The sequence below is a fragment of the Pelodiscus sinensis genome, chromosome 7, assembly GCF_052426305.1.
Source record: "Pelodiscus sinensis isolate ZL-2025 chromosome 7, ASM5242630v1, whole genome shotgun sequence".
In the NCBI taxonomy this organism is placed as follows: Eukaryota; Metazoa; Chordata; order Testudines; family Trionychidae; genus Pelodiscus; species Pelodiscus sinensis.
Genome location: NC_143058.1, coordinates 37900961 through 37924891, shown reverse-complemented (window position 1 = coordinate 37924891; position 23931 = coordinate 37900961). Strand labels below are relative to the sequence as shown.

Sequence of the window (23931 nt, the reverse complement as noted above, 5' to 3'; positions counted from 1 at the left end):
TTATTCTACCTCATTGCCTGATAGCCCCGACTTGGAGAGCTGCCTGAATGGTAACCACAAAGCTGTTCCATTATTTAACTCTAAGCTGCTCTCCATGACTCTCCCTGGGTAGATTTCATCTTTTTCCTCTGTGTAGGAGTTTTCAGTTTGTTCATAGCTGAAGAGAAAAATAAGAGGAAGAGAAAATGAAATAACCTGGTTGGCCCAATCTTGGGCCCTCCTGCAAAGCCATTCATTTGTGGCCCCCTTATCTAGTGAAGGTGATAGTTACCACGGTCACATTCTTTGTTGCTTGATGATCATTTATTTGGAAAAATAAGTCAATGCTGGCCTCAAAGTAGTTGTATAGAATTCAAAATGTATGTGTCATTAAATTTCATGTGGAAATATCTGAATTTTTTATTTTTCATGGCTGCACTTTTTTTTACTTTCTGTGAAATTTCCAGGAGATGGCTGTTTTTCATTTTCTAAGAAAGTTAAAAATAGGATTTTTGCATGATTTTCAGTGATATTTTCTTTCAAACTCACCTACTTTAAACTCAGAGCTGAATCTGTTCAAAAAGAAACAGTTCTTCTAACATGAACAAATTTATATTGTTATGAGTAAATTTACACCTGAATTTACATTTAGTTATGAGTAAATCTTCATCTGAAATACATCAATCACTGCTGCTTCATAATCAGGTAGCAGGATTTGAAAACCTGACATTCTACAATGGTACAGGTCATTTCTTACTAAAATTACCACCATCACAGATGCCCACGGTGGGAAAGGATTCGCTAAGAAATTATCACAAATTCATGGTTGTTGTTTTCTTAAATTTCCAATTTAGGACTTAATTGGATGTCAGAACTAATATTATTTTGCAAAGTGTTAGAATAAATGTCATAAAAGTGCCTGTACAGCCTGATTTATCATGTATATCAGCTCAGGACCAATCCTTACATTATGTATCTAAGGGTATGTCTACACTTGCTCCCTAGTCCGAACTAGGGATGCAAATGTAGCATACCAAAGTTGCTAATGAAGCTCAGGATTTAAATGTCCCATGCTTGATTATCAGATTTGTGTCCGGTCGCCATTTTAAAAATCCATTACTCCGAATTAACTCGCCGCGTGTAGATGCGGTATTCCGAAAGAAACCCCTTCTGTTGGATTAACTGTTACTCCTTGTGAAATGAGGAGTAACAGTTTATTGGAGGGGAGGAGTTTCTTTCGGAATACCGCATCTACACGTGGCGAGTTAATTTGGAGTAGTGGATTTTTAAAATGGTGACTGGACGCGAATATGCTAATCAATCACAGGATATTTCAATCCTGCGCTTCATTAGCAACTTCGGTATGCTACATTTGCATTCCTAGTTCGGACTAGGGAGCAAGTGTAGACATACCCGAAGTGATTATACTCAAAATCTCAGGAACTGTTAATGTGAATAATAAAATGCTCTTCTGTGAGAGGTGGCTGATACTTATCAACAGACCATTGTCCTGTTAAAACTAATTGCTGTACATTTTATACTTGAACTGTAATTTATAAGCTTATCTTCTTCAACATTGACATAGGAGGCTAAAGTCTTCATTGTAACACCTCAGTCCAAGCATAGATGCAGAACTAGGGGAGCTTGGGAGATAGCAGCACCCACTGGCTTGAAATGGCTTCATTACAGGGTTTACCATTTGATTCAATGGCTCCTAGAGCCCCCACTATACAAATTGTTCCAGGGTTCCTGAGAAATGTCCACTCTTTCCTTTTACTGGTTTGTGGCTGACAAGAGAAACCCAGCCTTCATTTCCTCACAACACCAAAGACTTGATTCTCTTCAAAGAGGGGAAAGTTCCATTTCTCACTTTGGCAGAGCAGTCCAAAAATAAGGAGGTAATGATAGTGGTCTCATGGAAAGTAAAAGCATCAAGAATTCTCTGACTAAATTTACATATAGTGGGGTATATATGTAAATAATGTATTAACATTCTGGGAATGGTGTGGCAGCTGAGCACTCAGCTTTCAACCTAACTTCTAGATTGTATGTAAATTTAAGGCCAGCAGTCTAACAGCAGTAGTAGGGTTTTACTTCATTCCAAGACTCCATGCAACCTCAGGGAAACTGGATAAGAGCTAAGACTAGCATAACAGCTCCCACCAGATTCAGAAGACTTTCCACCATAGAGAAGTTCTTGAGAGGTTCTATGTCTGTGTGTTTTGTTTGTTTGACTTAAACAAGCATGGCTCTTTCATAAATCTCACAATCCCTAATACATACATAATGCATTGCCTAATTTCATTTTTGGTTTAAATTTTAGAAATTACAGATTACATTCAAATGAATTTTAAAATGATAGCAAAAGTAAGAAGTAGGAATTCAAAGACTATTTCCATAGAATTGGGGAAATAAACAAGCAGTTCTGTGGCACCTTAGAAATGAACAAATACAATACATCATGAACTTTCATGGGTGAAACCTACTTCATCAGAGTGGAGCTATGTACCATAAATGACATGATAGTGGTAACTGCTGCTATACTTGCTTAATAGTTCTATTCTAAACCTCAGCTTTCAGTTGCTCATATGTTCCTGAATGTTTGATGCATGGAGGTGAGATTTTCCTGGACTGGACTCAGCCTAAGATGAATACATTTGGATAAGTTGAGCATCAGTTGCCCTAGGCTGAGAGTGGAGGGGGTCCGTGCTCCAGCAATATGTAGTGGGGCTTCCACCATCAAATTGTGGTAGAAGCCCAATACTGTGGAACCCTCAATATCACAAGTTTAAATAGGACCTTATCAGTGAATTATCATTTCATCTGTAGTGGACCTGTTGGCATTTAAAAGTTGTTTTTCATATGGAGGAGCGGACCCTTCTAAACTGTATTGAATCAGAATTGTACAGGAGTTATAGATTTTAAGGGACTTTGGCCCCTATTCTACAATGACGTGTCTAGCTGTAAGCATGCAATTGATTTCATAGCAGAGCGAGAGCTTAAGTTTTTGCAAGAATGAGTGTGGGGGAGGAATAGTGGTGTAAAGAGGGGTTTAATTTGATTTCATTATGAAACTTAGTGAGGAAAATTTCAAAATAAATAACTATTTTACCTGTAACTAAAATCATTTATTTTATAACAATGTATATTTCCCTAACCTGTAAACTTATAGAACAGATTGCTCAAACTCTCCAGCCTTCATCTTTTGGTACTCAATTTCCATTTTCTAAAAAGATATGCACAGCTTGTTGCAGCTGGAGAAAACAATTAAATGTTTTCTGTGATTGGATCCCAAAGCTGAATATATGTTGTCTGCATTGAATTCAAGCTTCTGTATCCTAAAGAAGAGGGTGAGTGAGAACCCAAATTTCTTTCCAAGTCATAGTGTCATCTTATGAAACTATCTGTACAATATTGCTTTTAAATTCAGAATTAGCTTCAGGTTATACATTTAAAAAGTTTTTAATTAGAGAATTTTTGAAGGAAATCATTACATGAGTTAGTGTAGCATACATAAATTAGAGTATGTACATTAGAGCATTGTTCTGCTGAAAGCGACTGAATGGCTGGTGTCAGGGGAGTCTGATTCAAAGACAGTCACGGACCTCGTTAAAGCCAACGAGTGTGCCAAACACATTTTTAGACTCATCAGAAGATTTTACTGCTCCCGTGAGACTCCATAAGTGGGGCTTTTGGCAAGTTATCTGTGTTTTGTGTTTGTTTTCCATAATGCAAAAGTTTTAATAAAATGCTTCAATTTAAAACTATCTCTGTTTGGGAGTGTAACATTTGATCAGACCTGATCCTGAACCCCTATAAAAATTAATGGCAACCCTGCTCTTTACTTCAGGGGGTGTTGGATGAAGCTCAGAGTAAGTACAACATTGATTTGCGTGTTAGTAAGTAAAATTTAAACTTGCTAAATCTTGAAATGAGTGCTCATGCTTTAGATGAGTCAGTTTGTCTTTGAAATTAGCTTGGAGTTTTCTCTCAAGTGTAGGCTAGCAATTCTGAAGTACTTTTATAATAATTCTTCATAGGGAAGGATTCAGAATTTCACTATGAACTACATAGAGACAAATAATTATACAGAAAAGTGTTGTTTAAAAGGTTAAAGGAAATTGAAATGTTGTAAGGATGCATGTTAAAATTCATTAACATAATGATGGCTTACTTAACACTGTTTATATCAAAATTAATAAAGTGTATGGATTTCTAAAGATGAAATGTAGATGGAATAAATCTGGTAGACATTATTTTAAAATAATTTGTATTTAGTTGGATTACATTACAAGGACTGGTGCTTTGTTAAAACAAGCAAACAAAAAAGTATTCAATCTTCTCTCTCTTTTTCTCCCTCGTTATTCAGCTGATTAGACCCCTAGTCTAAGATTCTATATTTCTCTAGATTTGAAATAAGAGAAACCCATCATATTTCATTGCTGCCTGTACAAATTTCTCATATTTTGAATGACCACAAAACCTAGAAATAAATTCTCAAATGGCAAAAACTGTTTGAGTGTCACAAGTTGTCTTGTTTTAATTTTCTAAACTGAAGAGCTACAATTATCTATACTGACCATTTTTGACTGTTCAGTTAAGCTGTCTCTAACAGCTAGAGAACATGATCTGAATCTGAAAATGTGTTTTACCCGAAGGATTCGGCTTCTTCTCTTTTTTTTGCTACTGTAAGCATCTTACAGCCACTGTAAGAATGCCATTCTTGCTTTGGAAGGGTGGATCCATTAATTCAGTAACAATGTACAGTAAAACTCCAATAGTCCGGCACTCCTGATAGTCCGGCATCAAAATGGCAAGAGCCTAGTGAGTGAGCTTCGGCAAAAAATGAGTCACAAGGTAACAGCGGCAGCAACTGAACTGAGCGAAAAGGGTAAAAAAGGGTTAAAAAAATCTAAAACATTACAGTATACTGTATACAGTATGTACAATAAAAAGGGTTAAGAACACTTTATATACAGTATATACATAACCAATTTATAGTTCCTCCTGATACTCCGGCATATTTTATAATCCGGCACCACATAGGTCCCATAGGTTCCAGATTATCGGAAGTCTACTGTAGTTCTTTGGTTTCCGTGTTATGGAGGGATTAGTCATATGTTTTGATTCCTGGATTGACTCTGCCTCTAGCTCCTTGCACAGAGTCCCTACAGAATTTTCTCTGCCTGCAAAGGTACAGCACACTCAAATCATAAGAACATAAGAATTGCCATACTGGGTCAGACCAAAGGTCCATCTAGCCCAGTATCCTGTCTGCTGACAGTGGCCAGTGCCAGGTACTCCAGAGGGGTGGACCGAAGACAATGATCAAGCAATTTGTCTCCTGCCATCCCTCTCCAACCTTTGACAAACAGGCTAGGGGCACCATTCCTTACCCCCTGGCTAATAGCCTTTTATGGACCTAACCTCCATGAATTTATCTAGCTCTTTTTAAAACTCTGTTATAGTTATAGCCTTTACAGCCTCCTCTGGAATGGAGTTCCACAGGTTGACTGTACTCAGTATTCAAGATGTGGGCGTACTATAGTTTTATATAGGGGCAATACGATAGAAAATAAATCAAAGACTATCTACTTTTTAGTAATTCCTAGCATCCTGTTTGCTTTTTTGACTGCCGCTGCACACTGCATGGACATTTCAGAGAACTATCCACAATAACTCCAAGATCTCTTTCCGGATTAGTTGTTGTTAAATTAGCCCCCATCATATTGTATGTATAGTTGGGATTATTTTTTCCAATGTGCATTACTTTACACTTATCCACATTAAATTTCATTTGCCATTTTGTTGTCCAGTCACTCAGTTTGGTGAGATCTTTTTGAAGTTCTTCACGGTCTGCTTTGGTCTTGACTATCTTGCACAGTTTAGTATCGTCCACAAACTTTGCCACCTCACTGCTTACCCCTTTCTCTAGATCATTTATGAATAAGTTGAATAGGATTGGTCCTAGGATTGACCCTTGGGGAACACCACTAGTTACCCCTCTCCATTCTGAAAATTTACCATTTATTCCTACCCTTTGTTTCCTGTCTTTTAACCAATTCTCAATCCATGAAAGGATCTTCCCCTTATCCCATGACAACCTAATTTACATAAGAGCCTTTGGTGAGGGACTTTGTCAAAGGCTTTCTGGAAATCTAAATAAACTATATCTACTGGATCCCCCTTGTCCACATGTTTGTTAACCCCTTCAAAGAACTCTAACAGATTAGTAAGACATGATTTCCCTTTACAGAAACCATGTTGACTTTTGCGCAACAAATTATGTTCTTCTACGTGTCTGACAATTTTATTCTTTACTATTGTTTCAATTAATTTGCCCAGTACTGACGTTAGACTTACTGGTCTGTAATTGCTGGGGTCGCCTCTAGAGCCCATTTTAAATATTGGCATTATGTTAGCTGTCTTCAAGTCCTTGGGTACAGAAGCTGATTTAAAGGATAGGTTACACACCACAATTAAGAGTTCCACAATTTCACATTTGAGTTCTTTCAGAACCCTTGGGTGAATGCCATCCAGTCCTGGTGATTTGTTACTGTTACGTTTTTCCTATTTGTTCCAAAACCTCCTCTGAGGAACTATCCTGGACTGAAGTATCATTAGATTCATCACCCACAAAGGATGGTGCAGGTTTGGGAATCAGCCATGAAGACTGAAGCAAAGAAATCATTTAGTCTCTCCTTAATTACTGTATCATCCTTGATTGCTCCTTTTGTATCTCGATAATCCAGGGGCCCCACTGATTTTTTTAGTAGGCTTCCTGCTTCTAATGTACTTAAAAACGTTTTGCTATTACTTTTTGGCTACGTCTACACTGGCCCCTTTTCCGGAAGGGGCATGTAAATTTCATGAGTCGTCGTAGGGAAATCCGCGAGGGATTTAAATATCCCCCGCGGCATTTAAATAAGAATGTCCGCCGTTTTTTTTCCGGCTTTTAAAAAAGCCGGAAAAGAGCGTCTAGACTGGCCCCGATCCTCCGGAAAAAGCGCCCTTTTCCGGAGGCTCTTATTCCTACTTTTTTAAAAGCCGGAAAAAAGCGGCGGACATTCTTATTTAAATGCCGCGGGGGATATTTAAATCCCCCGCGGATTTCCCTACGACAACTCATGAAATTTACATGCCCCTTCCGGAAAAGGGGCCAGTGTAGACGTAGCCTTTGAGTTTTGGGCTAGCTGTTCCTCAAAATCTTTTTTGGCTTTACTTATTACATTTTTACACTTAATTTGGTATGTTTATGTTCCTTTCTATTTACCTCACTAGGATTGGACTTCCACTTTTTAAAAGATGCCTTTTTTATATCTCTCATTGCTTCTTTATGTGGTTGTTAATCCAGGGTGGCTCTTTTAGGTCTCTTACTAAGTTTTTTAATTTGGGGTATATATTTAAGTTGGGCCTCTATTATGGTGTCTTTAAAAAGTTTCCATGCAGCTTGTAGGGATTTTACTCTAGTCACTGTATCTTTTAATTTCTGTTTAACTAACCTCCTCATTTTTGCATAATTCCCCTTTTTGAAATTAAATGCCAGAGTGTTGGACTGCTGAGGTGTTCTTCCCACCATAGGAATGTTAAATGTTATTATATTATGGTCACCACTATGATTATTTTTTTTCTTTTCCCCTTATTTCAAGGATCCTACTCCTCCACCCTCAGCTCTCAGCAGTTTTAGTGCAAGGTTACTGGTATTTTGTGGGCCACAAAATCTACCTCTTTTAATTTTGGTAACTTTTATCAAACTTTCCCCTCAGATTAGCCCTAACAGGTGCCATTGTTGATCTTCCAAGGTTCAAATTAGCGTGTCTAATGAAGACACGCTAATTTGAACTGAGAAGGGCACTCTGGTCAATGCCGGTAGTCCTGCTTCCACAAGGAATAAGAAAAATCAAAGGGATACTGTTCTCCCTTCAACTTCCTGCAATGTGGCTAGTGCCAAAAGTCAAGATAAGAAACTTCAACTTCAGCTACACAAATAACGTAGCTGAAGTTGCGTATCGTAATTTGACATTATCCTGTAGTGCTGACATATCCATAATGGCCCATAAGCCCCATAAAAGAATGGTAAAAGTAGAGTAGGTTTTATACACTGTACTTTATTTATTTATTTAAATATGTTTGCCCCTCCTTTCTATTTAGAATATTCAAGGCGGCTTACAAGAACAAACAAAAAAAAATATAAATATATATAAAAATTTAAAACATGAGAACTTTAAAATATATGAGACCTCAGAGGGACATAACCAGCTAAAAACATATAGAGAGGAGGAACACACACATACAGACTCAAACATTAATAAAAGCATGAGTAAAAAGCACTTAGCACTCTCGGCTGAGTGTATTGTAGGAAAAAAGTATTCCTTCTGCTCACCCAACCTTGGTGCTGCTGTGCTTAAGTTGCTGGCCTTGCCAACAGAACAGCATCGCGGATTTGCAGAGGCTACAGACAAATAGGTACCCAATAAGATACAGCACTGGGCCTCTTCTCCCATTTCCATATTTAACTTGTATGAAAGAATTAGGGAGTCAAAGGAATCCCTCTAATTACAAGAACATGCAATCACTTCATCTTAACTTGTTACTTAGAGGAAATCACAGTCATCTTGTGATTATTTGGTATATCATCCTATCCAACAAATGATCTGATTTGTACTTCAAAATTAATTTTTTATTTTGTTCCGATGAATTATTTATTTATTTAAAATGTAGACATCTGCAATCAATTTTTTCCCCTCCAGTCTCTAAATTTGGAATCTGCTGATAGTTACTGGAAGCTGTTTGGGGATTGGAACACTCAGCACTATTGTATTGTGATCAATAATTAAATTTAGTGCTGACATGCATCTAGTTTATGCAGCAGCCTCTGACAATCTCATCTCACAAAATTAATCCTATCCAATTTATTTAATAGAAGACTTGAACAATAAAATAATTCAGATGAGTATGAATGCAGGATTATTTCTGGTCAATACGACTCTATTATAAATTGGGTCCACATAGTCATTAGTAAATTAACTGTCAAATCTGAAAACAGCTTTTTTTTTTAGTTTTGCTTTTGTTTTTGTTTAAAGGTAATTATTGGTACTGAAGACAAGAAGGCACTTAACCCTGCTGTGCAGTTGTTCTTACCACAGTGGGTTTTTTTTTATTTCAGGCTATAACTAACCCATCAAAGCTGTAGAGGGAAAATAATTAGTGATATTAAATGGATGAAATATTAACCATTACAAAGCCAAGGCCACTTTGAGTAAGAGAAACTAGCTAATTAGAGAACTGTTATAAATCTTTCATATGTTGTTTATGCCAGTGATTCACAAAAGTGGGCCCTGGGCCCAATTTGGCAAAGCCGTTAGAAGGCTTCCAAAGCTTTGTTTACCTAAAGGGTCCACAGCCATGCAATCTCACGGCTCCCATTGGCTTTGGTTCACCATTTCCAGCCAAGGGTTGCTGTGGGAAGCAACATGGCCCCCTTTAGGTAAACAAAGCAGCACGGCTCCATTAGTGGCTTTCCCAAAGTGCTTCTGCAGTCCACTTTGAGAAACACTGGTCTACGCTGTGAGCTAAGACTGTGATTTCTCTGCTCATGAGCATATACTTGCACTAGCTTGTATTGACCTAACTCTAGGATAAATAGCAGTGAAGCCACAGGGTTGTGGCAGAAGAGGCACAGCTTAGCCATCCTGAATATGGATGTAAGTGAGTAGTGTGCCAGGGCTGTGAGTTACCCCCTCTTCAGCTCTGCATTTTAAATGTAGTAAAAGGTGTCTGGCTTTTACTACATTTAAAATGCAGAGCCACAGTGGTCCTGGCTCGCAGTTCTCCGGGACTTCCACTGGTGAGGCTCTGCGGTTTAAAAGTAGTACGAACCAGGTTGCCTGCACACCAGGCTTGCACTACATTTAAACTGAAGAGCCTCAGGAGGGGTAGCTCCTAGACCAGCACGTGCTGGGACAGAGCACCTTCCCTTATCAACTAATTGTTTATTCAATACAAATAACATCCTTAATTCTGAGTACAAACCCTCCTTATATTGCTGGGTACATACTTAGCATATTTAAGCCAAATTACTGCTCCACTGCAGATTATACTCATACTAGTTCAATGAAAGCTAGAGTCATTGTACATGACTGTCAAGGGGTGTGCCCCCGTCCCGGGGCTCGGCCCCCTCCGACCGGGCCTATACAGTACTCCAGAGTCCCTAGGCCAAGGTCCCGGCCCCTCTGTTAGGGTATGTACGGTAGCAAAAGTCTCACCACAAAAGTCCCGGCCCTTCTATCAGGGCATATACGGTAGCAAAGTCTCAACACAAGAGTCCCAGCCCTTCTATCAGGGCATATACGGTAGCAAAGGCCTAGTCGCTCTGAGAAGCCTCCCCTGGCCCGGGGTTTGTTTGTCCAGGGAAGGGGAAAACGGGTGGTAGGGGGACCCGGGCCCTCCCTCTCCACCGGGTCCCAGCCCAGGGCCCTTTAGGCAGGGTCTATGGCTCCTGCCGGCTCAGCGGGGGATCCGGCCGATACAGGCCGAGCCAAACTTTGTATCCCTTGCCCTGGGCTGCTTCCTACCTCGCCCTGGTTCCCCCCGGGCCCCTTCGCCTCTCAGGCAGTACCTGTCGGGGTTGAGGGCGCGCTCCTGCCACTCTGGGCCGGCGGTTGCTCTCTCCGTGTCCCGGTTCAGCGCGGGCGACGACTCTGGGCCCAGCGACTGCAAGCGGTCCAGTCCAGCCTGGTCTCCTCCTTCTCCCTGGGGCCTCCCTGCCTGCTGGGCTCCTCCGGTCTTTATACCCGGCCGCTGTTGGGAGCATGCCCAGCAGGGTCGGAGGGGGGGGGCCTTCTCTGCCAGCTGGGCCTGGGCTATCTCCTGCTCGTTAGTGCGGGGCCTGTCCGCCCCATCACAATGACCAAGACAATCCTGACCCCAGTTCATAATGTAGACACAGCCTACATTATAAATTTGCAGAAATATTTTTTCATCTAAATATTATCACCAGGTCTACTAAAATAAAAAATCCCACAGAAAAAATGTACAGGGAATAAACTGCAACTTCTGTTTAAAAAGGCAAAATACACATTGTAATTAAATTTGCTCTTTAGTATGTCTGGGCAAAATATTCCCAAAACTTCTTGGAGTCTTTCATTTCCCTGATACTATTATTTTAGTGAGTAATACTTCTCTGAGACCATCATGAAGTTCTTTAAAACTCTTGTGAATATGTTGTGAAACTGGATCTCCCCCCCACACACACTTTATTTCTAAAATAGTTCAACAAGTCATTCAGATTATTTCTATTAACATTTTCCATAGTTAATTTAAATCACATTTATACAAAATGTTGCAGTGACTTACAAAACTGAAGAAAAGATTCTTTTTTATGTCAGTCTTCGTTCATTAAAAAGAGAGAGATCTCACTAGAAGCTTTGTTTACCACTATTGTGCTGATTTTGACCAGCACTAGTTTATTAAGCCTATGGGTTATTGTTGCTTAATTAAATATCCTAATTAGGCATATTAGTTGATGGTATTATGCTACTAAGTAACATAACCATTTCATGGTTTCCTTCTCTGATCTCTTCCAGGATTATTTGCAGTAGAGAAATTGTCAACTCTCTCTTAACCAATTGGAAGTGTCCACCAACCCACTAACAATGCATTACGTGGGCAGATGGATACATGTGATCTGGTTGTTTTTGTGTTTTGTGCCAGTGAACATTCTGAAAACAATCCAAGACTGAAATGACTTGTCTTTTTCTTCTCTAGAATACCAGACATAAAAATGCGTCCTGTTGAACTGAATGATTTCCAAATGTGCAATAAGTCAAACAATCTTAATTTCTAACCACTCTGTCAAAAGATAAGTGAAAGCATCAGAACTTGCTCCCTGTTCTTAATGGTTAAAATATCCTCACTGCCTTAGAGAACACCAGCAGGTTACATATGACTTTGGAAATGTTATACAAGCTATAAACTGAGAGTGTACGCCCTGCCCTGTAGGTTGTCAAATTTCAATAGCATTTTTTAAATAAAAACAATTGTGCTTTCAAGTCTGAAATTGATATGCTTTGTCTGTAGATATAGTCATATCAACTACATATTAGATCCTTTCTATTAACTACACAGCCTATTGAAATCAATACAATGAAAATGCATCTTAACTTGTTAGATGGCTGGCCATTTGTTATTTGCAAGGAGGTTATACACGAACTAGAATGAAATATAGGGAAAGCTATTTATTATTTACATGTTGGTATGGCAGAGTACATTGAAATATTGTAAAAGCATTTACAAAAAGATTAAGGGTGAGCAAGTAAAATATATCTTAATTGGAATCTGTTGTGCTTTGCATGTATATTATTAAACTTGCCATTTCTCAGTAATTAAATGGAGAAAATTTTTGTTTTAAACCTCACTATTTGTGTCCAAGTATTTTCTCACCTTCACAGAGTAGCTAATTTAAAAACGTTATTAGTGACAAATATGAATTTAGTCAGAAAACCAAGATGTGAATTTTTAACATGTTTCTCAAAAGGTGCACTCTTCAAATTATTACTGTGAAAGTAATTTATTCCAGCCAAACACCCTTCCTACATATTGTTAACAGTAGTCTGCACTCCAACACATTTAACAGCTTTTTAATTCAGTAGTTATTTCTTTTTAGGTGAGCCATTTCTTCGTCATTCCATAGTTAGTGATAAATGGTGCCAGAACATATGATAAATTCAACCACAAAGAACTATGTTAAAGTAATCTTAAAATGTAACTTAAAAGAAAGCAACATTTAGTATGTTAAGCATATCCTTTGGAAAGTTCACAGGGTAAGAAGAGCATCTTGCTAAATATAAAATGTGAAATTGATTTGGAAAGAATTTTTTGGGATACAGTTTTTTTTTCTTCTGTGATTACTGTTAGTAATGGCCAGCGTTTGTAAATTGGCATAATTAGTGACACTGGCTGAATTGAAAACCATTGTAAGAGGTTTACAAACCAGTTTCCTTCCTGTTTTAATTATGGGTTTAACAATTAGAAGGTATTTATTATTTAAAATCTTACATTAAACCTAACCATAGTAAATCGCCTCAGAAAGAGATATTAGTAATGCGACAAGATGGTGCCTGGTGGGTAATGAAACTTAACCCCAAAAGAGACACAAACTTCTGAGAAATCTAATTTGTGTGTAATCTCTAGGGGTATGTCTACAGTACAGCGCTAATTCGAACTAACTTAGTTCGAATTAGTTAATTCGAACTAAGCTAATTCGAACTAATGCATCCAGACTAAAATACTAGTTCGAATTAGCGTTTTACTAATTTGAACTAGCATGTCCACATTAAGTGGACCCTGAACCAGGGTTAAGGATGGCCAGAAGCAGTGCCGGCAGGGCATTAGATGAGGACTTAGAGCTTGGAGCTGCTGCCTCAGGCTAGCTGAGGGCTGTGCTTAAAGGGATCTGACCCCCACCCCGGACAGACAGTTCTCAAGGGTGCCCCGCTTGCAAAGCAGTCCTGGCTTGGAGTGCTCTGAGTGCCCACACTGGGCACATCACACCACTCGGCCATCAGACCAGCTGCACTTGCCGCAGGCTGCCATCTGGGGAGAGGGGGCAATTGGGGGGCTGCAGGAGAGCTTCCACCCCCAGAAGCCCACAGAGCCAGCCCAGTCCTCCCCATCGGGGGCTCGTACCCCATTCCTCCCTCACCTCCTTCCACTTACCCTTCCCTAGCCCCCCTTCCTGATGTGCAAAATAAAGAAAACGTGTGGTCAAAAATAGAATGTCTCTTTATTGAACAAAACTGGGGGAGACTGGGAAAAGGAGGTGGGAGAGGGGAAGAGAGAGAGTGGGAGAGGGGAGGGCAACTAAAATGATCAGAGGTTTGGAACAGATCCCATATGAAGAGAGGCTAAAGAGACTGGGACATTTCAGTTTAGAAAAGAGGAGACTGAGGGGGGATAGGATAGAGGTCTATAAAAGCATGAGTGGGCTGGAGAGGGTGCATCAAGAAAAGTTCTTCATTAGTTCCCATAATAGAAGGACTAGAGGACACCAAAGGAAAGGAATGGGTAGCAGGCTTCAAACTAGTAACAGAAAGTTCTTCTTCACAAAGCAAAGAGTCAACTTGTGGAACTCCTTGCTGCAGGAGGCTGTGAAGGCTAGATCTAGAACAGAGTTTAAAGAGAAGTGAGATAAAGTTATGGAGGTTGGCTCCATTGAGTGGTATTAGCCAGGGGGTAGGAGTGCTGTCCCTGCCCAAAGTTTGTGGAAGGCTGGAGAGGGATGGCACGAGACAAATGGCTTGGTCACTGTCTTCGGTCCATCCCCTCCAGGGTCCCTAGGGTTGGCCGCTGTCGGCAGACAGGCTACTGGGCTAGATGGACTTTCGTCTGACCCAGTACGGCCATTGTAAGCTCAGGGCTCAGGGTCGGGGGTCTCAGTGGACCACCTTAATTTTGATGCACATCTGCTCCTGGGTGGCCAGGCTAGCAGCTCTCCTGCCCTAGCCGGCCACTTTCCTGTGCCTAGTGCGGAGGTCGTGGATGAGGTCCACGATGTCCGCACTAGCCCAGGCGGGTGCCCGCCTCTTGCGGTCCCGGGCAAGCTCCCGGGAGCCACGAGCCTGGTCCCGGGAAGAGGGGTAGGGCTGGGGGGCATTGGGTGGCTGGCTCAAGCCGTGCCAGGTGCAGGGTCTGCTAGCTTGGTGCCGGCAGGCTTGCACCTGGCACGGTCATCGTAGCCAGCCCGTACACACCCCTTAATTTGAACTAGTAAATTCGAACTAGGCTTAGTCCTCGTAGAATGAGGTTTACCTAGTCCGAACTAAGCGCTCCGCTAGTTCGAATTAAGTTCAAACTAGCGGAGCGCTAGTGTAGCGCCTATCAAAGTTAATTCGAACTAACGTCTGTTAGTTCGAATTAACTTTGTAGTGTAGACATACCATAGAAGACCAGGGAATAATAATAACAAAAAATTCTTACACTGATCAATAGACTGTAGCTGTCACATAGACTTATGGGGATTATAGTGCAATAAGGTTATTATGAGGTAGTAACAGATGTGTCTATCAACATTACCAATAAAAAAAAATACCAGTCAGTATTCCATTCAATAAATTAAGAGGATCAAATATAACCATGACAACTGTGGGTAACTATTGACTTTGTAATGGTGACCACTATGACTGCTCATTCAGATGTCTTTGGACTCATGGTAATACCTAAGATGAGCTTTTCAAAGTTCCTACAATGTTTATGTTACAAAATTTAGACTCCCTTGGATTATGAAACTCTTAGCCATTTGTCAATGTGCGTGAGAAGTTACACATCCCTTTACACTCTAAATTAAAGTAGGTTTTTTTTAACTTATGCCTTCTTCTAGCTCCTTATCATGTAAGTTATAGTGACTAAACTCCTTTACACCATTTTACATATACGCATGATGTGCAAAGAGGGAGAAAGGCTTAACTGACACCCACTATATATCTTTAACTAGAATGCCTGACAAAGGAATATGAGTCCCATTTATGAATGAACATTAACAGTCTACCTACGTGTTCATCAGTCACTATTAAAAAGGTCAACATTTATCAACAGTTATCACAATTATTTTCATTTCAAAATTTTAGGAAAACACTATAATCTCTCAATTAGTACAGTGTGGTGACTTGCTAAATACTGATTTTAATGGTGCCCAGTATATAAGGCTTGGGCCTTTTGTCTGTGTCACATTTTGAGAATACAGTGGAGTTTTATTAAAGTAAAAAGCAGTTTTTACTTGTAAGTGTGATTTCAGACAGACAGCATATTTCTTCCTAGACTCTTTTTACTTTCAGCAAATTCCTAAAGACTGTTGCTTACTCAGCTTCTGAATTTAAAAAATCACATTATTATGTGTGAAGTATATCACAATCTTACTCTCACCAGTGCTCCTGAAGCTAAACCTTTTTAATTACAGAGTTTTATTTGGTATGGTGAAGGGTAAACTTCAGGGTAGTGGGTAACTTAGTTTTCATAATTAGACATGGACCTTTACATTAGGTTTAAATCCATTCAATAGTCATTTGAAGTTGTTTTATAAGATGCTATTCAGTAGCTTATGCAAAATGCATTGGTGGTTTTAGGCTGGTATCTAACGAACATGTCCACTTAAAAAAGGAGACCTTCTCAATCACAGGAAAACTTGTAGGCAATATCCAATAGGAATGAGTACTTATGATGGCTGAAATGCTTTCTCAGAAATAGAGTGATGGGAGCTCCAGATTAGTGGAAGGATTAATGCTATATACTGATTACATATTAAATTGACCATCACTTTGTTGCATAAATTGCAAGGTTCGTCTCCTGGAGGCTAGTCTTATTTGCCCACAGAAGAGAGTCACACTTTTAGGCTGGGTCCAACTCAGTTTTATTGGTTGCAAACAATGTTCGGCCAAGGAGCTCAGTGCTCAAAGCAAAGCTGACCCCGGGCGTTGGCTAAGCATCCTTTTTATACTTTCTTTAACTTTCTTATCTAACTTGGCATGTCTTGATTTGTTAGCTTAGCTTCATGTTGCAGCGTTATTGGTTAGCATACTTCAACTTTATTCCACTCAGTAACAACCACCAGTATAGCTTACTTAGGCAATTAGCAAATTCCCTGACTCATGTAGTACGTGCAGCCTAGTCCTTGAGAAATGGGTTTGAACAGCTAGTTCCTCTTTTACTACAAATCCCCCCTCACGATGCTTTCTTTCAACTATACTCTGTCTGTTTCTTCTCTCGCCAATCGTTGATAGTGTACAATCATTTCGCGATTTACAACAGATAGTACAGTTCGGCGTACAAGAGCGGTTATACAGGGTATTATACAAGGCAATAAGCATAATATTATTATAACAAAGCAAACCACTAAAAAAAACTTCTTTAACTCCTCTAAAATTTGGTAACCAGGAAGTTAGCCAGCTTCCAGCCCAATTCCAGCCCTTCCAGGTTTGGACTGGCACATGGGCCACATGCCGAATATCTGTTGCTAATTCTTTAATTACCTTGCCATTATCATCTATCTGTAAGCAACAATCGGTCCAATTAAATTTTTGACACAGCCCCCCCTCAGCTGCTAATAGATAATCGAGACCCATTCGGTTCTGGTCAGCTACTAACTCTAAACCCTCAGCCGTGCGATTTGCAAATATCTCTACCACCGCCTGGAGTCGGATTATCCTGTTGGTTAAGTAAGTGGGTTCCTGTCCGACTACGTTGGGTTCCCAAATGGCGGGTCCATAATATTTTATAATTCTTTCTGCCGGCCATTCGTTTTTCCCCCATCGTTGGGTAGGGGATAGATCAGAGGCGGTAAGAGACCTCTTGATTCGCTTATACATGCGATGCAAGAGGTGAGCTTTCTTGGGGAGTAAACTAAAGGGAGGTCGGAGAATAGCAAGATAACATACACCTGTCCAATTTGCAGGCAACTGAGTATATGCATATGTCCCACACACCCAGTAGTGGCCTGTTATTGCGGGCCATGGACCGCTTCTACTACCATCTGCAAATTTACTGTAAAACCCGTAGAAGGGGCAGAAGGGTAGTTCTGCCCCCGTTGTTTGGGTGCCATTTAGAAAACAGGTTTTTCTGCCGGTATTGTTTAAGGCAACACAGTAGTAGGGGTGGTTTGGGTTCCCTGGCATGGGCAGAGGAGTGCAATGTATGGGAGACCCAGATCTCCCATAGTTGAAGAAAGAGAAGAAATCTCTGTACAGGAGACAGTACCTGCGGTTTGGAGTATGATAATTATGCCAGGCCCCTCTATCTAAAAGTAATTCTTGCAAGTGCTGTTTCCTACAAAATGTGTGGCACTGGATGATTTATTTCTTGTGAAGCACCATTCGCCTATCTGGGTTTGAACTTTCCATGACGGAGTTTCGCGGGCTAGCTGGTCATCTTTCCAGCTAGTATTACTTAGATGTACTCTGTATGCTAGATCTATCATGGTGGTCAAATTTAATGGTTGGGGTATCCATGGCCCGAGATGGCCCTGATCCCTAGCCTGCACACATACCCAGCAATGGGACAGATTAAAATACTTTGCTATATTTTCAGCTAGGAACAAGACACTGTTTTCGGACTCTTGTCCTGAGGTGCAGTCTAGGGTTTGAATGAGGGCGGCGGCCCGGTATATTAGGGCTTATTTAAGGTTCATGTTTCTTTTTACTAATTGTCAGCTTTAACCCTTCCCCCAGTGTGCTGATCCAATGGTCAGCTTCTTGTTCTGAGGAGTGGCCAGCCTCCGGAGTGACCACTTCCTGGGAGTTGTTGTCTTGCTTCTTTGACAAATATTTCTTGATTCGCGAACAATGAGACCACTTATCTCTACCTGCTAGTTTCACCGCCGTATGGGTTGTTAGCAGTACTTAGTAAGGTCCCTCCCACTTTTCCGTTAGTGGATCCTTTTTCCATTTCTGGACTAGCACTTGATCCCCTGGCTGGAAGGCATGAATTGGAGTGTTCAATGGCAAGCTTTGGAATGGTACGGCAAACCTGTGGAGAGATGACAAAACAGACTGCAAGGCAATAACATGTTCCCTGAGTTCAGTTTTCCCTAAATCAACAGTTATTTGTTCTCTCCACCCTGCTGGCAAGACTCTGGGAGGCATTCCAAACATAATTCAAAGGGGGACAATTTTATCCCTCTACGTAGCATACTACGGATGCGAGTTAAAGCCAGTGGGAGCACCTGTGGCCATTTTAAATGTGTTTCAATACAGATCTTGGTTAACATTGTTTTTAAGGTTCTATTCATGCGCTCCACCTGACCTGAACTCTGTGGTCTCCATGGTGTATGGAGTTTCCACTTAATGTCTAAAGCTTTGGCTACTTCCTGCACTACCTTCCCTACAAAATGACTACCTTGATCTGACTCAATTGACTCTGGCAGCAAAAATCGTGGTATCAGGTCCTGCAGTAGGATACGTGCTACTGTCGATGCTGTAGCTGTCCTGGTGGGATATGCCTCCCCCATCCTGTTAGCTGATCCACTAACACCAGTAAATATTGGTATCGTCCGGACTTCGGAAGTTCAGCAAAGTCAATCTGCCATGCTTGGCCAGGGTAATAAGCCCATTGTCTTCCTCCCATGGGAGCGGGGGGTCGTGGTGGCTTAGGGTTTACCTTCTGACAGGTTGGACACTGCGCCGCTATTCGCTGTGCATCTAGGTACAATCCTGGTGCTACCACCTGCCGCACTAGCAAGTCTCCCATTGCCATGCCCCCTATGTGGGTGGAGGCATGTAGATGTAGGAGCACTTCTATCAGCAAGGGTCGCGGTACCATAACTTTTCCTCCCGGCGCTATCCACCAGCCATTCTTATTCTTTACTGTGTTGTTCTCCTTTGCTACAGCATCGTCTATGGGGGAGTAATGTACTATGCAGTCTTCAAGGGAGAACGTAACTTTGTGTGCGGAGCCCTGAAATCCTACATCACCTCCCATTAGTGCTGCTTCTTTGGCGGCTGCATCTGCCTTTGCATTTCCCTTCTTCTGGCGTTCATCAGCAGCTCTTCCGTGTGCCTTCACATGGACCACCGCTACTTCTCTAGGCAGTCTGAGAGCTTCCAACAGCTTTACAATTTGTGGTCCGTTTGCTATTTTCTGCCCTGCAGCTGTAATGAAACCACGCTCCTTCCATAGTAATCCGTGGGCATGCACGGTGGCGAAGGCATAGCGAGAGTCAGTGAAGATGTTCACCCTTTTGTCTCTTCCCATTTCTAGGGCACGGGTAAGGGCTGTTAGTTCTGCTGCTTGTACTGACCAACTTGCAGGAAGCTTTTCTTTCCACACTGTCTCTGTTAAGGTTACCACTGCGCAGCCCGTGTGCCTAGTTCCCTTTATCATACTGCTGGAGCCGTCTACAAAAAATTCTTCCTCTGGATTTTCAAGTGGATCGTCCTTCAGATCTGGCCGAATCAGCACGGTTTGAGATAGCACTTCCAAACAATCATGACATGGTGGTCCCGGTTCGGGCAACAAGGTGGCTGGGTTTAGAGCAGTGGTGTGTTTGAAAGTAAGCCCGGGATTAGACAATAGGAAAATTTCATACCTAGACTGTCTGGATGGGTTCAAAAACTTCCCCCCTTCTCCTCCAAGAATTTGGGGTACCCCGTGCGGGGTATGTATTTCCATATCAGTTCCCATTACGATCTTTTGGGCTTCTTCTACAATGGTAGCAGTAGCTGCAACAGCTCTTAGGCACGCCTGCCACCCCTTTGCCACCCCTTTGCCACCGGGTCTAATACTTTTGAATAGTAGCCTACCGGTTTCCAAGTGAGTCCTACTGGCTGGGTAAGGACCCCTGAAGCTATACCTTTATTCTCATGCACATAGAGTCTATAGGGCTTATGCCCATTGGGGATCATCAAGGCCGGGGGCTGCATTAAAGCAGTTTTTAGTAATTTGAAAGCATGTTGATGTTCTTTAGTCCATTTCCAATTTGTGCGACCTTCCTTAGGCTATGTCTAGACTGCAAGCCTCTTTCGAAAGAGGCTCTTTCGAAAGATACTTTTGAAAGAGCCTCTTTCGAAAGAGAGCATCTAGACTGCACGCGGAATTTCGAAAAAGCAAGCCGCTTTTTCGAAAGAAAGCACCCAGTGAGTCTGGATGCTCTCTTTCTAAAAAGCCTGTTTGCTTTCAAGAACGCCTTCTTTCAAAAGAGCACTTTCGAAAGAAGGCGTTCTTCCTCGTGGAATTAGGTTTACCACCGTCGAAAGAAAAGCCGCATTTTTTCAATTTAATTTCGAAAGAACGCGGCTGCAGTCTAGACGCAGGTGAAGTTTTTTCGAAAAAAGGCTACTTTTTTCGAAAAAAACCCTGAGTCTGGACACAGCCTTAGTGAGAGATTCATACAAAGGTTTGGCTTTACCCCCATAGTCAGGAATCCACATTCTACAGAATCCAGTTAAGCCTAGGAAAGCTCATAGTTATTTTGGAGTGGTTGGGATAGGCATGTCCTGTATTGCTTGGATTCGATCTCTGCTTAAATCCCGTACTCCCTTTTCAATCTCATAGTCTAAGAAAGTGACCTTTGGCTGACATATTTGGGCTTTCTTTTGTGAAACTTTATATCCCTTCTTTCCTAGGGCATTCAACAGAGACTCCGTTGCCCTTTCTCCCTTTTGCATATCAGGACTGGCAATCAACAAATCATCAACATACTGGAGCAGAGCTACCTCAGGGTGTTGTTTTTTCCAATCCTCTAAGTCCTTTTGTAATGTCGTCCCAAAGATATGGGGCAAAACAGTCCATAGTAGCTGGGTTTTGTGATGGGTGTCCGGATCTTCCCATTCAAAAGCAAATAACTTCCAACTATCTTTATGTAAGGGTATTGAAAAGAAAGCATCTTTCAAATCTAACACTGTGAACACCCTTGCCTCTGCTGGAACTTGTGTCAAGATTGTATGCGGGTTAGGGACCATAGGGTGATCTACAAGAACTTTCTTATTTACTGCCCTTAAGTCCTGCATGAGTCGATATGAGATGCCGTCTGGTTTGGGCACCCCTAAGATAGGGGTGTTGAAAGGAGAGGAGCCTTCTACTAATCAGCCATATCTTTTGAATTGTTCGATTAATGGCTTTAAGCCTATCCGGCTGGCTTTCTTCAGGGGATATTGCTTTACACGCACAGGGCCTTCTCCTTCAATGAGAGGAATTCTTACTGGAGTCACAAACTTTGCTCGGGCAGGGGTCTCATCTGCCCATATACATGGATTGATGCCTTCTAAGACCTCAGTCCCTTTTGCCTCTAACAGCGTCTCAGCTGCACAGAGGGCTATCTGGTAATTTGAGCTCTGTTTCACTGGCAGCTGCACTACAATCTGATCACCACGGAAGAAAATTTCAGCCTGCAGCTTAGTTAGCATATCTCGCCCTAGTAAGGCAACTGGGCATGCAGATGAAACAACAAAGGCATGCTCCAGCGTATTATTTCCAATCTTCGTGAGGAGGGGTCTACATATGGGTAGCCTGCTTCTTCTTCCCTCAATTCCTTCCACTATCACATGCTTTCTACTTTTCTTAACTGAGGGGTTTTTTTTTTCTGCATCTTGCTGATCATACAGAGGAGGGAAATGCGCGGGAGAGGATTGTGGAGTTAGTACTAACAAGTTGTCATTATTATTTCCTCCCCCCTCATGCTGCCTTATTACTGGGGCTCTCCTCTGTCTGCCTTGAGTCATTTAAAACTTTGGGGCCCGAGTTACTTTTGCCTCCCAGCGTTCTTGCTTTTGCAGCCATTACTTTACACATTCCCATTCTACACTTCAGCAGCTATTTTGGTCGATCCTGGGCGTGGAATAACCAATAATCAATATATGGGAACTGATCCTAGTGTCTATCCCGAGTCACAACTTCATATATTAAGGATACTAATTTCTTATCAAAAGACCCGGTGTCTGGCCATTCTACTCTAAAATAGAAAAGTTGGCCATTCGTGTTGACAAAATTTAATTAAATCATCTTTTGCCATTTTTACTCTATAGTCACTTTAAATTTACTAAAATTCCGTAACATGCATCCCAATGGGGTTGTGGAGTTTTCTATCCGGGAACTTCCCGAACCCATATCTATGTATTTATTACGCACACACACACACACGCAACAAGCTTTTACCATGGCTCCGTGTGTCAATGGAATGACACCACGCCAGCTTTTAGCGTCTGAACTCAGAGGGTCCAGCGCATGGCTGCCTCACTAGAGACACCGGTGTGCCCTTGTGGAACTGTGACACTTAAGACAGGTCTATTAGACAGCAACAAATAGGGTACGTCTACACTACAGCACTAGTTCGAACTAACTTAGTTCGAATTAGTTAATTCGAACTAAGCTAATTCGAACTAACATGTCTAGAACTAAAAATTAGTTCGAATTAGCGTTTTGCTAATTAGAACTAGCAAGTCCACATTGAGTGGACTCTGAACAGGGCTTAAGGATGGCCGGAAGCAGTGCCGGCAGGGCATCAGAGGAGGACTTAGAGCATGGAGATGCTGTCTCAGGCTAGCCGCGGGCTGCGCTTAAAGGGTCCCGACCCCCACCCCGGACACACAGTTCTAAGGGGTGCCCCGCTTGCAAAGAAGTTCTGGCTTGGAGTGCCCGGAGTACCCACACTGGGCACATCACACCACTCGGCCATCAGCCCGGCTGCACTTGCCGCAGGCTGCCATCTGCGGAGAGGGGGCAATTGGGGGGCTGCAGGAGAGCTTCCACCCCCAGAAGCCCACAGAGCCAGCCCAGTCCTCCCCATCGGGGGCTCGTACCCCATTCCTCCCTCACCTCCTTCCACTTACCCTTCCCTAGCCCCCCTTATTATTGATGTACAAAATAAAGATAACGTTTCTTCCAACATTGACTCTGTTTTTATTGAACAAAACTGGGGGAGACTGGGAAAAGGAGGTGGGAGAGGGGAAGAGAGAGGCTGGGAGAGGGGAGGGCAACTAAAATGATCAGGGGTTGGGAACAGGTCCCAGATGAAGAAAGGCTACAGAGACTGGGACTGTTCAGCTTAGAAAAGAGGAGACTGAGGGGGGACAGGATAGAGGTCTCTAAAAGCAGGGGTTGGGTGGAGAGGGTGCATTCAGAAAAGTTCTTCATGAGTTCCCATAAAGAAGGACTAGAGGACACCAAAGGAAAGGAATGGGTAGCAGGCTTCAAACTAGTAAGAGAAAGTTGTCCTTGACAAAGCAAATAGTTAACCTGTGGAACTCCTTGCTGCAGGAGGCTGTGAAGGCTGGAACTAGAACAGAGTTTAAAGGGAAGTGAGATCAAGTCATGGAGGTTGGGTCCATGGAGTAGTCTTAGCCAGGGGGTAGGAGTGCTGTCCCTGCCCAAAGTTTGTGGAAGGCTGGAGAGGGATGGCACGAGACAAATGGCTTGGTCACTGTCTTCGGTCCATCCCCTCCAGGGTCCCTAGGGTTGGCCACTGTTGGCAGA

The 23931-nt window shown here is 41.9% G+C and overlaps 1 pseudogene; it reads right to left on the bottom strand.

Moving 5' to 3' along the window:
* Positions 1 to 21866, bottom strand: LOC112543754 (uncharacterized; annotated as a pseudogene).
* Positions 21867 to 23931: the final 2065 nt, after the last annotated feature.